Raw genomic sequence first — 13,334 nt, 5'->3', positions numbered from 1 at the left:
CACTCTGATTTAAATTTTTTTAGTAAATTTTTAATTTATAAAAATTTTGTTCCGAAGTGCTTTTTAAACAAAGACCTTGATTTTTGTCGGACATTGAAAATCCCAGATCAACTTTCATAGGTTTGCATTTCTACAATACATATTTAAGATTATTCAAAAGAACTTTAAATTCTAGAAGAACATGCATATGTTTAGTTGTTCAATTAGTTTATTAATTAAAGTTAAATAATTAAAAGTTTGAATTCCTATCAAAATTTAAAAGATAATATATAATGCACCTAAAAACAATTTCTAAATTTAAAATTTGAAAATAAAACAACACACTCTTAAGTGATGAATACTTAATCAACATGAACCAATTATACAAGATGAATTTGGGTCTTCTAAATTTTAAATTTTTATTTTAGAGAGTAAAGTGTGATCTCTCACCTTAAATAATTTTTCTCTCATATTTTCTGTTGGTTCCACATATGAAATAAATAGTGAGAGATTACACTTTACTCTTTAAAATAAAATTTAAAATTTAGAGAATCTAAATCTATACAAGATATAGTGATAATTTATTCCATATTTATCTAGTTTAAACAATTTTGGACTCTATAACATAAGGAAAATTGCTTCACTCTTAGTTTACCATGCATAAGATCAAATTTGAATTCGATCAAAGAGATAAATTTTTTGCAAATTTATAGTAGTAAATTGCTCACAACTAGAAAATGGATTAATACAGACAGATTTACAGACGGATTTGGTCTTTATTACAGACAGATTTTTGGTTACCGACGAAATTACCGACGGATTTTGTCCCTCTGTAAAAGCCCGTCGGAAATTATTTACCGACGGATTTTTTTCCGTCGGAAAATTACAGACGAATTTTTACCAGTTACCGACGAATTTTTCCTCTGTAAATTTTCTATCCATTTCCCAAAGGCGACGAACTTTCCGACGGATTTTCCGTCTGTAACTACAGACGTATTTTCAGACGGATTTTCCGTCTGTAATTACAGACGGATTTTCCGTCTATAATTACAGACGGAATTTTCGACAGATTTTCCGTCTGTAATTTAAACTTTGGAAAATCATCCCACGTTCTGATTACAGACAGAAAATCCGTCTGTAAATCCGTCAGTAAGGTAAAATAATTTTTTTTTTATTTTTCTAATTGCAAAATAAACTTGTTTTCATACAAAATAAATATAAAAAAACTCAACTCAACTCATATAAATTATATATTATTTTTTTCTTCTTTGAGATATATGAAAAATAGATTATCTATATAATATTTCTTTGCATATAACTCCACTTATTCAATAATATACAGTTATACATCCACATGGAGTGAAAATTACATCCATGTCTCACAAACATTAGTAAAGTAGTATCCTTAGAATTTTCTAAAATTTCTTGAACAATGCAAACTAAGCTAGAGACCACTCATATGGTAAGTGTAGAACTTTATGGCAGCTATGTATACTTTCTTATGGCTGCTATGTACACTCTATTGATTCTACAATGTACACTCTATTGAAGCTGCAATGGCCACAACGGCAGCAGCTATGCCTGCCACGGATACTGCAGCATGCAACTGAGCATTATGAGTCCTAATTTCCTGCTTTTTCCTCTTCTCTTAATCCTTCAGCCATCTTCCCATTGTCCTTCATCTCAGCAAACTCCTGTAAAGCTAGTATGCAAAAGTTTACAAGAAGAATAACAAAGAAAAAGAGTAATGAATGATTGAGCTTTTATTTTAGCACTGTCAAGAATATATTTGAGCACTGCAACAGATGTGGAGAAAAAGATCAACACAATTTCTCAATGATTTATATGATTTGTATGACATCACGGTGCATATTTGAAATTAGCTATCTATATGCACTGATCAGAACTCAACAATTTCTGTGTCCCCGTGAGAGCAATATATATGAAAAGTTGAATCCTATTGTAGCAACATGAGAGGAAATTGAAATACTATGTTGCATCTACAATGAAAGCTCTTGCAATGTTAGCCTATATAGTTTATGATTGAAAAAGGACTTTGCATTGAACAAGTTGCTTATTGAATTTACCTCTTAGATTTGATTAATGTTGTCCCAAAAGATAATGTAGCAAAGTCCATGGGCTGTGAAGAAGACCATTGTAGTGGTCCTAGCTAGATGTGGTACTTGATACTTCCCTCTAAAGTTAGGCCTGCCATTACACAGTCTTTTCAGTGAAAATCCTAAAAGGTAAGAAGTCAGACAACATAAGGAGAATTTTGGTGGCCATACTATCATTGGCAAAGTCTGTTTCATGGCCATTTCCTTGATGTGCATCAAGATCAATGATCATCATCCTAAAGATTTTGCAGACAGTTAGAAGATAATTCTAATTTGCACGTGTTAAGAGCATGTCCTAGCTTGCAATGATAAAGCCTAAACGACAGTTATACTACCTTGATATATTCAACCGAACCAAAGCAAAGTGGATGCAAAGAGAAATATCTGCATAAGCACAAAGTGTTAAGTATCTACTGAAATACCACAAGAAAATCATTTGAACACAGCAGAAGTGTATAATTTTGGCAATTCATCAATGAAAAAAAAACCTTGCTTCTACAATGTACTGCAAGCATGGTAGCTGCAACAATTGAGCCTAGTTGATAACAATTGAGCCTAGTTGTGTTGCTGATAGAGATGATAGGTTGCCAAGTAGATCCCCCATTAGAGTCCTTGCAACACCAACAATACAAACATCTGTAACAAAAAAAGTACACACACATGCACCGAGGCTGAGTTAAAGCGGAGTTAAATTCACTGATTATCAACTATACTTCCCTTCAGGGGGATCCATCTTAAGTTTCTAAAAATTCAGCAAGCTAAGGAAGTAGAGAGAAGTGCCAACTCATGATCTCAAAACTAAAATTTGTAAATTAATGATTGGCGTTTCAAAATTTAACAAGAGAGACATACCTCGGGATTTTGGCGACATGGGGAGCTTCCAGAAATAGAAAAAATAACCTTTTGACAACAAAAATGATATGTTATTGTTATGGATCACAAGAACCATCACATAGTTAAAATTACTGTTACAGTTACGGTTGCAAAGGAAACTCACATTCAGAACAAGAAGGAAACAGAATAGAAGAAGGTCAATCTTAGAACAGAGGCGCAAGACTTTGAGAAGCCAAGCAAAGTAGTTCTCTGCAACAAACGCATAGATTAGCAATTTGGTCTTGGAAACGATTGGACATAGAGATGTTGAAGTGAAAGAATACCGATGAGTTGGGCAATAATCAAAGCAGTTCTCTGTCAGAATTGGGTTCTTTCCAAACCCTGGTTGAGTATAACTATGCTGTCTGAGTATTCTGTTGATTTGCTTCTGTTATTCTGTCTCCCAGTAACTATTTCTAAGACTAACACTCCAAAACTATATACATCTGCCTTTTCTGTTAACTGACCATGAGCTAGGTACTCTGGAGCCATGTAACCCCTGCAAAACCACTTAAGAAAATGAGTATTCCACAATGTTCTCAATAGGTTAAATTATACTTAACATTCACTGAAACCAAACTATAGCATTTACTGTAGTTTACCCTTTCAGATATGATCCACACATATTAATAGGTCTTGGATTTTGTTCAAACTTTTCAATGCTATATATATTGTTAAGGGTTGTGAATAGATGCATTTACAGAATTCTCAAGACATACTTTGCAAGAACTACTGTTCAAACTCTTCCAACAATTAGCCAAAACATAAGCAGATTCATTTACCCTTCCAGAAACATCAACCTTCCCTCTTGCATAGTATCCTATGCTGTTTGGTGCAGCTTGAACTACTTCCAAAAGCGCCTGCTTTGCGGCCGCTCGAATTCGTCCTAGTTTTGTTGCCACAAACAGCCTTATCCCCTAGCCCTGCATACTCATCAAAGAAGCTATAATTTTCAGACCTCATGAGGCATCCATCAAGAAATATTTGGGACGTTGTGGCTTAAAGCAAACATATTAAGGAACTAGTTTGTTGCTCAACAACAAAATACTATCATTAACTATAACTTTGCAAAAGCAATATCAGGACAGCAAAGAGAGATCAAATTAAACATGACCTGAAGTATTATTGTAATAGCAGTTATCATGCAAATTGAATTCTCTAATCCCTTCGCATGCATACAGACTAACTCATCAATATTAAAGGGTTCTCAAATCCATCTTCATATACATCAACACGACTCCCTAATAAAAAGAATGGTTGGATGCATAAAACATGAAAGACAAGTATACCATGAATTGAATTCTCTAATCCCTTCACATGCATACAGACTAACTCATCAATATTAAAGGGTTCTCAAATCCCTCTTCATATCCATCAACATGACTCCCTAATAAAAAGAATAAGTGATAAAGAGATAAAAACCAAGTTTGAAGATTGAAATTTCTCCTTCAAATTCAAGCATTTTATTTTAGAAAAACAACATTTACTTTCTTTAAAGCTTTTGCAACTAATCAAAAGAAACAGCTGAAAATCCACATTCAATACACTCCAAGATTCACCAAATAGACAAAATGCATATTCCATATGGGATGGATTCCACTTTTACAGTCAGTGTAAAAATAATCAGCATCAATTTCATAATATAGCAATGAACCACACATATTCTACTCAATCCTTTTTATATCTCTACTTAATCCTTCTCAACAGTAAATAAGAATTGTGCTGAATTGATTATTCAGTCAAACAAGGCAAACTAAACGGATAAACCCTAAACCTTAAAAACAAAAAGACTTCAGATCAGATCCAGTAGCAAACTATGTACCTGCTCAGTAAGCATGATAACAGGATGCCCTGCCCTTTGTAAATGTTCAAACATGCTGCACTCGTAAAGATATTTACTCGCAACATTTGAGAGGACAGTTGCAGGAAGTTGCTTTGGGTCACCAACCTTAGATAATTTGCAAATGTCAGTATAACCTCTTACCTTATAGCAGAAGTTTAAAAGCCTTTTTAAGTACACTTACCATTATGCATTTGGTTCCACTTGACTTTAAAAGCTGAAGAGGAACAAGAGTAGCAGGTTCTAGAGCCTAAAATAGAAAAACAGATCAGGAAAAAAAAGGAAAGAAGATGATTGCAGATGAATAAACCATGGGCAAGCCACTAACCTTTGCTGCATGAGTAACTCCATACGGCAATGCTTTGCTGCAGAAGTTCAAACAAATGTGCAAACTATATAGTTCAAAATTGCCTTATATATATTTAAAAAATGTTTTAGCATTTAACGAAATATCATGCAACTTTAATTTATTCGTTACTAGTCACATTCTCTTTATTTGAACTTGACTATCACAGTGTCTTCAATCAAGCTTTTCTGCTTCCATTAATTTTGTATACTTTTTTTTTTCATTATATAATAGTTGGAACCATTAAACAATTGAGCCACAAAAGCAAAGTATGATAAACCTAGCTAAAACTGGCGTAGAAAAATTGAGCCCTAAGGTTTATCGGCGTAATTTAAACAATGCATACCTGAATCGGCGTAATTTAAACAACTGCTGGTAGATGCTCTGGTTCTCTTTGGAGCAGGAATCGATTGGGATTGGGTCAAATTCCATCGATTCGCTTGCGACAGAGCGCGATAGAGCAGTGACGGTGACAGAGCAGCGACGGAAACAGAGCGCGACGACCTTGAGTCTGAAACGCCCGCGAGAGAAGCGATATACCGGAGAGCTAGAGAGGTCGACGGTGAGACCAGCCGCGAGAGAGGTGAGACTCAGTGAGCTTGAGGGTGAGAGTGACGAGAGAAGAGCGAGGAAACTCAAAGGAGGGTTAGGGGTTCTTCATCGCGGTTAGGGGTTCTTCGACGGAGGCATTGCGAGCGCCGGCGACCGGCGACGTTCTTGCAGAGTGCTGTTAGGGGCTCTTCGTCGCGGTTAGGGGTTCTTCGTGAAGCACAATGAAGAGAGAGTTAGGGTACAGTGAGGCACAATGAAGGCAGGGAGGGTTAAGGTTAGCTAATGTTAATTGTTCATCTTCATGGAGTGCTTTGTGAATTGAGTCAAAAGTTATTTGTGAATGGAGCAGGAGCTCGAGAAAGAGACGGGTAGATTAGGTTTAGTTTTTTTTTTCCGGCGGAAAATTTTAAATTACAGACAGATTTTCCGTCTGTAATAATTTAATAAAGCGCAGTATTTTCGTCTACTTAATTACAGACAGATTTTCCGTCTGTAACTATTTCTCATGAAAAAATTAATTTTTCCGACAGAATTATAGATGGATTCTCTTTTCCGTCTGTAATTTATGCTAATTTATTTTTTTGGTTTTCCGACAAAAAATCCTCTAAAATTCCGTCTGTATTTCCGTAGAATAAAATCCGTCGAAAATATCCGTCTGTAATAACTAATTTTCTAGTAGTGGCACCTTCAACAACCAACTTGATATATTATTAGTATTTTCTAAATATCGCAACCTACTTATAATCGGTTGATTCCATGTATGAATTAATTGAAAGATAACACAATTTTCTATAACTCCATCTTTAATAGGTATTCTTAATTGGAGTTTGTATTGTAAGTTGATGATTTAGATTAAAGATTGTGTGTGAGTGAATTAGCTAAGTGTTTATATGAATCCCTTAAAATTAGGAATGATAATGACGCCCATTGGGAGCGAATCTTCCTCTATCTTTGTTAAAAGAAATTATTCTCTCTGTCCATTTATAATCTCAATCACAGATTTCTATTTATTGATCTCTGTGAAAATAGTAAATTCATACAGATATTTGTGGGTATTTATTAAAAAAAAAATAAAAAACTCTAAAAAAACACAATAATAATCATAATAAAATTAAAATAGTTTCATCTTCTTTCTTGACATCCCAGAACAAGCTATCCCTAGAAATTCATTTCCCTCACAGACATAGTCTAACATAATTTAACTATAAATATGCATAATTTATTCATTAAAACACCCAAAATAAACCTAAGTATAACATAAAATTCATTTATATCATTTCAAGGTTAAATCCTTTCAAACATATAAGATTATTCTTGCATTATCTATAACACTTTTGTGATAATATTATCTAATCTCATATTATCAAAACCTTTAATAACTATAATTCTAATTTTAAATTTTTATATAATAAAAATAAAAGATTATTTTGTATTTTATGTCATAAAATTATAACAAGTGTCCAAAGAATAAAAGCAAATCTCTATTCATGTAGAAACTTAACAAATCTTCATTTTCATTCTATTATCAAANNCATAAGTTTAACAGATCCCATGAAGGTGGGAATCTCTTCTCCCACCCCAACTTTCATTTATTTATAGGGACGGATTTTATAGAGACTTAATAATTTTTGTTCCCGTTTATATAGTGGATAATATTAATATTGCAAGTGTAAGAGTGTAACATTAAAAAAAACAAGAAAGAGTGAAGAGTTTATAAGATAAAAGACTCATTAATTTAATACTTTAAGATTTTGAGTTAGATGTGATGTCTTCTTATCTTATGTTCTCTCATTTGATTCTTCCCTGACGTCTCTTTGATGGTCGAGAGCTCTCTACGGTTGGCCCATTTTAATGGTTCTTTTGTCTTCCTTAGTTATAACACACTTAAGTGCCAAATGAATATTTTCAAACTTATTCATATCTTCGTTCTGCAGAAAAGTCCTAGGCCATGCATCTTTTTTATTTTCTCTTGTATTTGCAATTTGTTATTCATATACTTTTTCTTTCATACTTTTGCAATTTGCAGTTTGTATTAAAAGCCCTTATTTCTTCCTACTTTCCTAGTCTCATCCTAAACCTTTCACTAAATTATTAAAGGGTTCTATCTATAGAATTTTAAAGAAAGGATTTTCATCGAATTCTAAGTCATATATCAACTATGAAAATATAAAAGATGGAGACTCCTCTCCGCATCAAAGTCAATTGGGACTTGAAGATCAGATCTGGTTTTGCTTGAAGCAAGAAGAAAAGATCACATTTCATCCATATTAATTTTTAATTGCAACTTGGAGATCATATTTTATTCCTTTTACTTTCGTTGTCTATAATCTGAGTCCCCAACTAAATCCTAATAATAGTCTTCGATCTTTGTCTCTTTTATGTAGTTAAAGAATGAAATCTCTCTTTGTCAACCAATCGTGTCTATCTACATTATTTGAATACAAATTTCCACGGACTTCCCTCAAAACATACAAGGGTTATATACAAGGTGTATGGTGTCTATGCTTGCCATGGTGGTATGGTAGTTACAGTATTTTAAAAGGTATTACTAAAATTAAAGTAATAATTTTTTATTATTTAATAACAATTTTTAATCTAAAAAATAAAAAATATTATTAAAGTAAAAAAATATAATTTTAATATTAAAATATAACCACTATAACTTTAGACACTATAGTAGACTCCACTTATATGCAATTGTGTTCTTTCACGGGTGCGTTATTCTATGCTTGTATATCTCTTAAGTTCAGAAGTTCCAAAAGGTTAAAACAGCCTATGAATTTCTAAGATCAAACATCACCCATTCATAAGAAGTACGATCCTTTCAATTCAGTGAAATACATAACAAAGGTTGTTTTCTTTTAGACATAGAATCATTAATTGAAGGGAAAAACTCAAATATATAAAGGTAATTGATGAGTGTCAAGTGTCCCGTCTAAAAAATTCACAAAGTTTAAAAGCACAAAAGTTTTGTAGTTTTAACTCTGACAATTAACATTATTAAAATTTAGTTAAAATGATGTCATAAATTCAAATCAATAATCAAAAATTTAGTGTATAATTATTGGTTATGAAAAAATCGGATATTTGATTGCAATTAACAAGAATTTAAATAGCAAAAAATTAAAGAAACAAGCAAGAAATTAAACTAGGAGCAAGTAAGGTAATTAATTAGTAAAAAAAAAGTTCAAATTCTAAAAGATCTTGGTAAGGATTGAGAGTCAAGGATCACTATCTTTGTGATTGACCACAAACATAGCAATTATGAAAAGATAATTCCACTTTGTCAATCTCTACACTTTGTCAATCTCTACACTTAGTAAAAGATTAGCGTCAATGAAAACAACATTAATTAATAATCCTAAATTACTAATCAATATTGGACATCAATAACTCAAGATTACAGCAATTAAGACAATTAACTAAAAAATGAAAATAAATTCAAATTTTAAAAGATCTTGGCAAGAATTGAGAGTTAAAGATCACTATCCTTATTACTAACTACAATGTAAAATTTGATCGAACGGTAATTAATTAAGTAATTAATTGAATATGGGAAAAATTAGTTAGAAAAATTAGCAATCAGAATTTGACAATATAAATATGATATTTGGACTCACTGGATTTTTCTAATCGGAAAACATAGTTTTTTGCGTGAAAACACACACTGAAAATTTGACCGGCAGTACCGGCTGAGATCTGTCCGGTATTGCAGCTGAGAAAATAATTTATGAGTGAGAAAGATTAAAAGTTAGAGTTTACGATTTAGAAAATAAAAATATCTAAAACGCAGTTTAAAACGCTAATCTCAAATATTTTGGTCTAAAATTGGGCCAACGAGTCATATACGTGAACCGGGTCCAAGTGGGACCAAAGCCCAAGGTATATAAGCATTATTTATGAGCATTGAAGCTCATTTAATCCTAAAAATGAGAGAGAGGGGGGGGGAAGAGAGAAGAGAGAAAGAAAACCTAACTTTCCAAACTTCAAATCACTATAACTTTCTCTTTGGAGCTCTAATTGACGAGCTGTTTGTGGCCACGCGTCGCTCTTTTTATCCTCTTCGATTCTATTTAGGTATTGTAGTGAGTATTTGTTCTTCTATGCCCAAATTCAATTTTTTCCTCTGAAAATGTATTTTGGCTTTGGGTTTGAGAAATCTTGTGATTTTGGTTGTTTAGGGGTGCTCTATTATGAGCTATTGATGAGTTTCATCAACTATTTTCATGGGTTAAGGTAAGAATCTTCCAACCCTTGTGATTTATGAGATTTTGTAAATCCTAGAGTAATCTATATGTGAAATTAGTTATGTTAGTGTTGTTGGGTGAATTTGGCACACTTTGAGAACTTGAATTGGGTTATGGAACTCTTGGTGAAGCTTGGAGCTAGTGCTTGGTGGAAAATTTGCAAGGAAGGGCCAAATTATTATGACTACAAGAGGTACGGTTTAAGTTTTATTTAAGTACCGTGTGGTGTGATGAGAATTCCTAGGTTAAATACCCCTACGATTAAGTTTGAATTGTGTGTATGGTTGGAATAGATGTGTATAGATGACATGCTGTAGGAAATAATGATTTGCATATGTATTGTGTGATTTTGCTTATTTGGGTGCTGTGAAATTGAGAATTTGGATGATGATAGTATGTGTTGAATTATGTCTATATATATATTGAATTGATGAATTGGGCCAGAGGCCGTAAATCTTGGGTCGGAGACCGGAAAGAGGTAAGGAAGGTAAGTGGTATTTGTATGGTGTGATGATATATGAGATTAAATGGATTTTAGAGATTGAATATATGAATAATTGGTATGATTATTGAATAATGAGAATTGAAGAAGTGAGGTGTGGAATTTGATGGTTTTGGGTGGAATTGTGTAGATGAAGTAGGTTTGGTATTGGTTTAGTATAAATATGTGAATGTGGCTGGTTAGTGATAAATTTGATGATTGAAAACTGTTTTGGTTTGTGAACCTTGGAAAAATTGGTAAATTATAATTTTAGGTAAAAACTGATTTTTGACCAAGTTTGGCGGTCCGTAACTTGGTCTTCGGAGTTGGCAATTCTTCAAAACTAGATTTTTATGAAAGTATAGTTAACGATCTTTCCAAAGGTTCAAGAATAGTTGAAAAAAGAATTTTGTGGAAAAAGTTACGAGGTTTTGAAAATTGGACTGAAAAACTGATTTCTGCAACATATCAGATTTTCTATTTCTTGATATGGATGCGTACACGGCCTTTGACATGCTTACACGGGCATTGGCCTCTGCCAAGTGACTCTGCGTCCGCAGACACTGCATGCGTATGCGTAATGGTCCGAAATTGGGGTCATGCGTACGCGACACCATGCATGCGTACGCGACTTACTAAATTTTCACATCATGCATACGCAGACCTTTGCATGCATACGCGGATTCCCAAATTTTCAGCCTGTGCGTACGTACACTACATGTATGCGTACGCACACCTCCCAAAATTTGGAAAAATGTGTTTTTATGACTTTCAACCATTATTTTGGCCTTCTAAACGTTTATAAACTTCGATATGAGTCTAGAGCCGGTGGAATTGAGGATGGACGGGTTAGGGATAAAGCCAAATGAATTGAATTAGTAAAATTAAGAGAAATAGACAAGATGTTAAGTGATATATGATGATTATGAATGAGATAATTGATGATGAGAGTGAATGGATAATGATGAATGAACTTAATTAAGATTGAATATGAATTGAGGTGAGATTGATAATGAGAATAATGCTGATCACAAGATTGATAATGAGGATGATGGTGAAGTGTGACGGGCACTATATTTCAGGATAAATAGGCGAGTTGAGGTAGAGGATTCCCTCTCTCGTGTTGTGATTATGATTAAGGAGGCAATAAGATTTGTGTTGTGAGGATGGTGGTATTATCCCGCTCACGTATAGGCAGGGTGATGTTGAGGATTCTCTCGCTTGCTGTGATAAATAAGTTGAGTTCGAGGATTCCCTCTCTTGTTGGGGTGGGCGAGTTTGAGGTTGAGGATTCCCTCACTTGTCACACCAGAGGATTGGATTGAAGGTCGAGGATTCCCATCGGTTTAACTCTATTATTATCAAATTGAATGTCGGAAAAGGCAAGCTGAGATAGAGGATTCTCTCTCTTGCTATGATGAACAAGATGAGGTTATTGATTTCCTCTCTTGTTACGGTGGGCAAGCGGGGTTGAGGATTCCCTCTCTTGCTACATCGGGAAATTGAATGGAGAAGGTTGAGTATTCCCATCGATTCGATTCCTGGCTGTGGCATAAATGAATTAGGTTGAGGATTACCTATCATTACATCATAGTCTCTCTCTAAAATGGGAGGTTGAGGATTCCCTCCTTGAAAGTTGAGGATTCCCTTCGTGTTGAGAGACGATATCCGGGTTAGCTACCAGGTGTGTCGGGTTGGCTATATAATCGATAGATGAGCTCATTGGCCATAGGGCAGGCATACATCATTCGCATATGTTTGATTTGTTTGGGTTTGCTTAATATGAGTTTGCCTAATTGAATATGTTACATGTTTATCTGGTACTTGCTTATTTGTGTTAATTGTCTTTCTTGTGTATTACTTGTTTGCATTATTTGTATTTGTACAACTGAGAGGTTCCTCATGCTGGTGTTGATTGACGCTGAGGGCTGTCTTTGTTGAAATGAAATGATGAGATAATTGATTAACAATGACGAATACTGAAAGAGATGATTTGAGTTCCCTGGGTAGACGCAGTGAAGTGATTTCACTTGCTCCAGGTGAAAATGTGAAGTATTAATATATAATCACTGAGTCAAATTAGCTGGTGCTGGTTCTGGTCATGGTTCTGTAATGAAATGGAAGTTTGAAACTTTAGAACTTGGGAAAGATGATAAAATGAATTAGACTTAGTATACCCTAGGACAGTTGCCTAAGTTATGTATTAGTGAGAACGTAGGGTGAATAATTGATGAAAGGGAGATTAGGATACTTTGTGAGTTCTTATTATAGTGCATTATATTTATTTGGCACTTTTACCGTACTGAGAACCTTTGGGTCGGGGGTTCTCATTCCGTATATATTCTTTGTTTTTCAGATGCAGGTCCAGGTGCTCAGCAGTGAGATGTGGTTTATCTGAAAGATGGTGAAGATCATTGGACTCTGTTTTACTTTTGTTTAGAATCTCGCCGAACTTATTTTAAAAACCTTTTATTATATATTTAATTCCTTTTGAAAACTTGCCTATAGAGGCTTTGATGTATATTCTGGGAGAGATAGGAAAATTACTGTTGTCAACTAATTTATTACTGTACCCTGGTTGGCCTAAACTTCGCAGATTATGACTAGTGGCTATTATTATATTCATGTCTATAACATATATGTACCTTGTCTTTATTTTTTCTTCCTTATTGTTATACCTTATCTTGATTCGCTATCCAAATAAGTTTTATCTTATTTTTTTCGATACGAGAGTGTTTCCGATCGCAATTTTATTTTTCTCATTTTTAGACTTCTCGTTAAATAACTCCTTTCAATTATATAGATATACATGTATTTTAACCACCTTGTGAGTCGTGCCACCTTACTATCATTGACTTATGACTGGAGCATAAGGATTTGAATATTAGGGTGTTACATT

The 13,334-nt window shown here is 33.8% G+C and overlaps 2 long non-coding RNA genes across 2 annotated transcripts; both read right to left on the bottom strand.

The window, feature by feature from the left end:
- On the bottom strand, window positions 2,586–4,262 carry LOC110272204. Its single transcript, XR_002363203.1, has 5 exons — window positions 3,752–4,262; window positions 3,254–3,468; window positions 3,094–3,179; window positions 2,949–2,996; window positions 2,586–2,732 (listed from the first exon to the last, which is right to left on the bottom strand). It is a non-coding gene; the product is annotated as an uncharacterized LOC110272204 (long non-coding RNA).
- Window positions 4,444–5,349, bottom strand: LOC107643723. Its single transcript, XR_001621052.2, has 3 exons — window positions 4,994–5,349; window positions 4,792–4,917; window positions 4,444–4,476 (listed from the first exon to the last, which is right to left on the bottom strand). It is a non-coding gene; the product is annotated as an uncharacterized LOC107643723 (long non-coding RNA).

Source organism: Arachis ipaensis, chromosome B05 (genome assembly GCF_000816755.2).
Source record: "Arachis ipaensis cultivar K30076 chromosome B05, Araip1.1, whole genome shotgun sequence".
NCBI classification, from domain to species: Eukaryota; Viridiplantae; Streptophyta; class Magnoliopsida; order Fabales; family Fabaceae; genus Arachis; species Arachis ipaensis.
The sequence above is the reverse complement of the archived record's forward strand: the minus strand, read 5'-3'. Positions and strand labels throughout refer to the sequence as shown.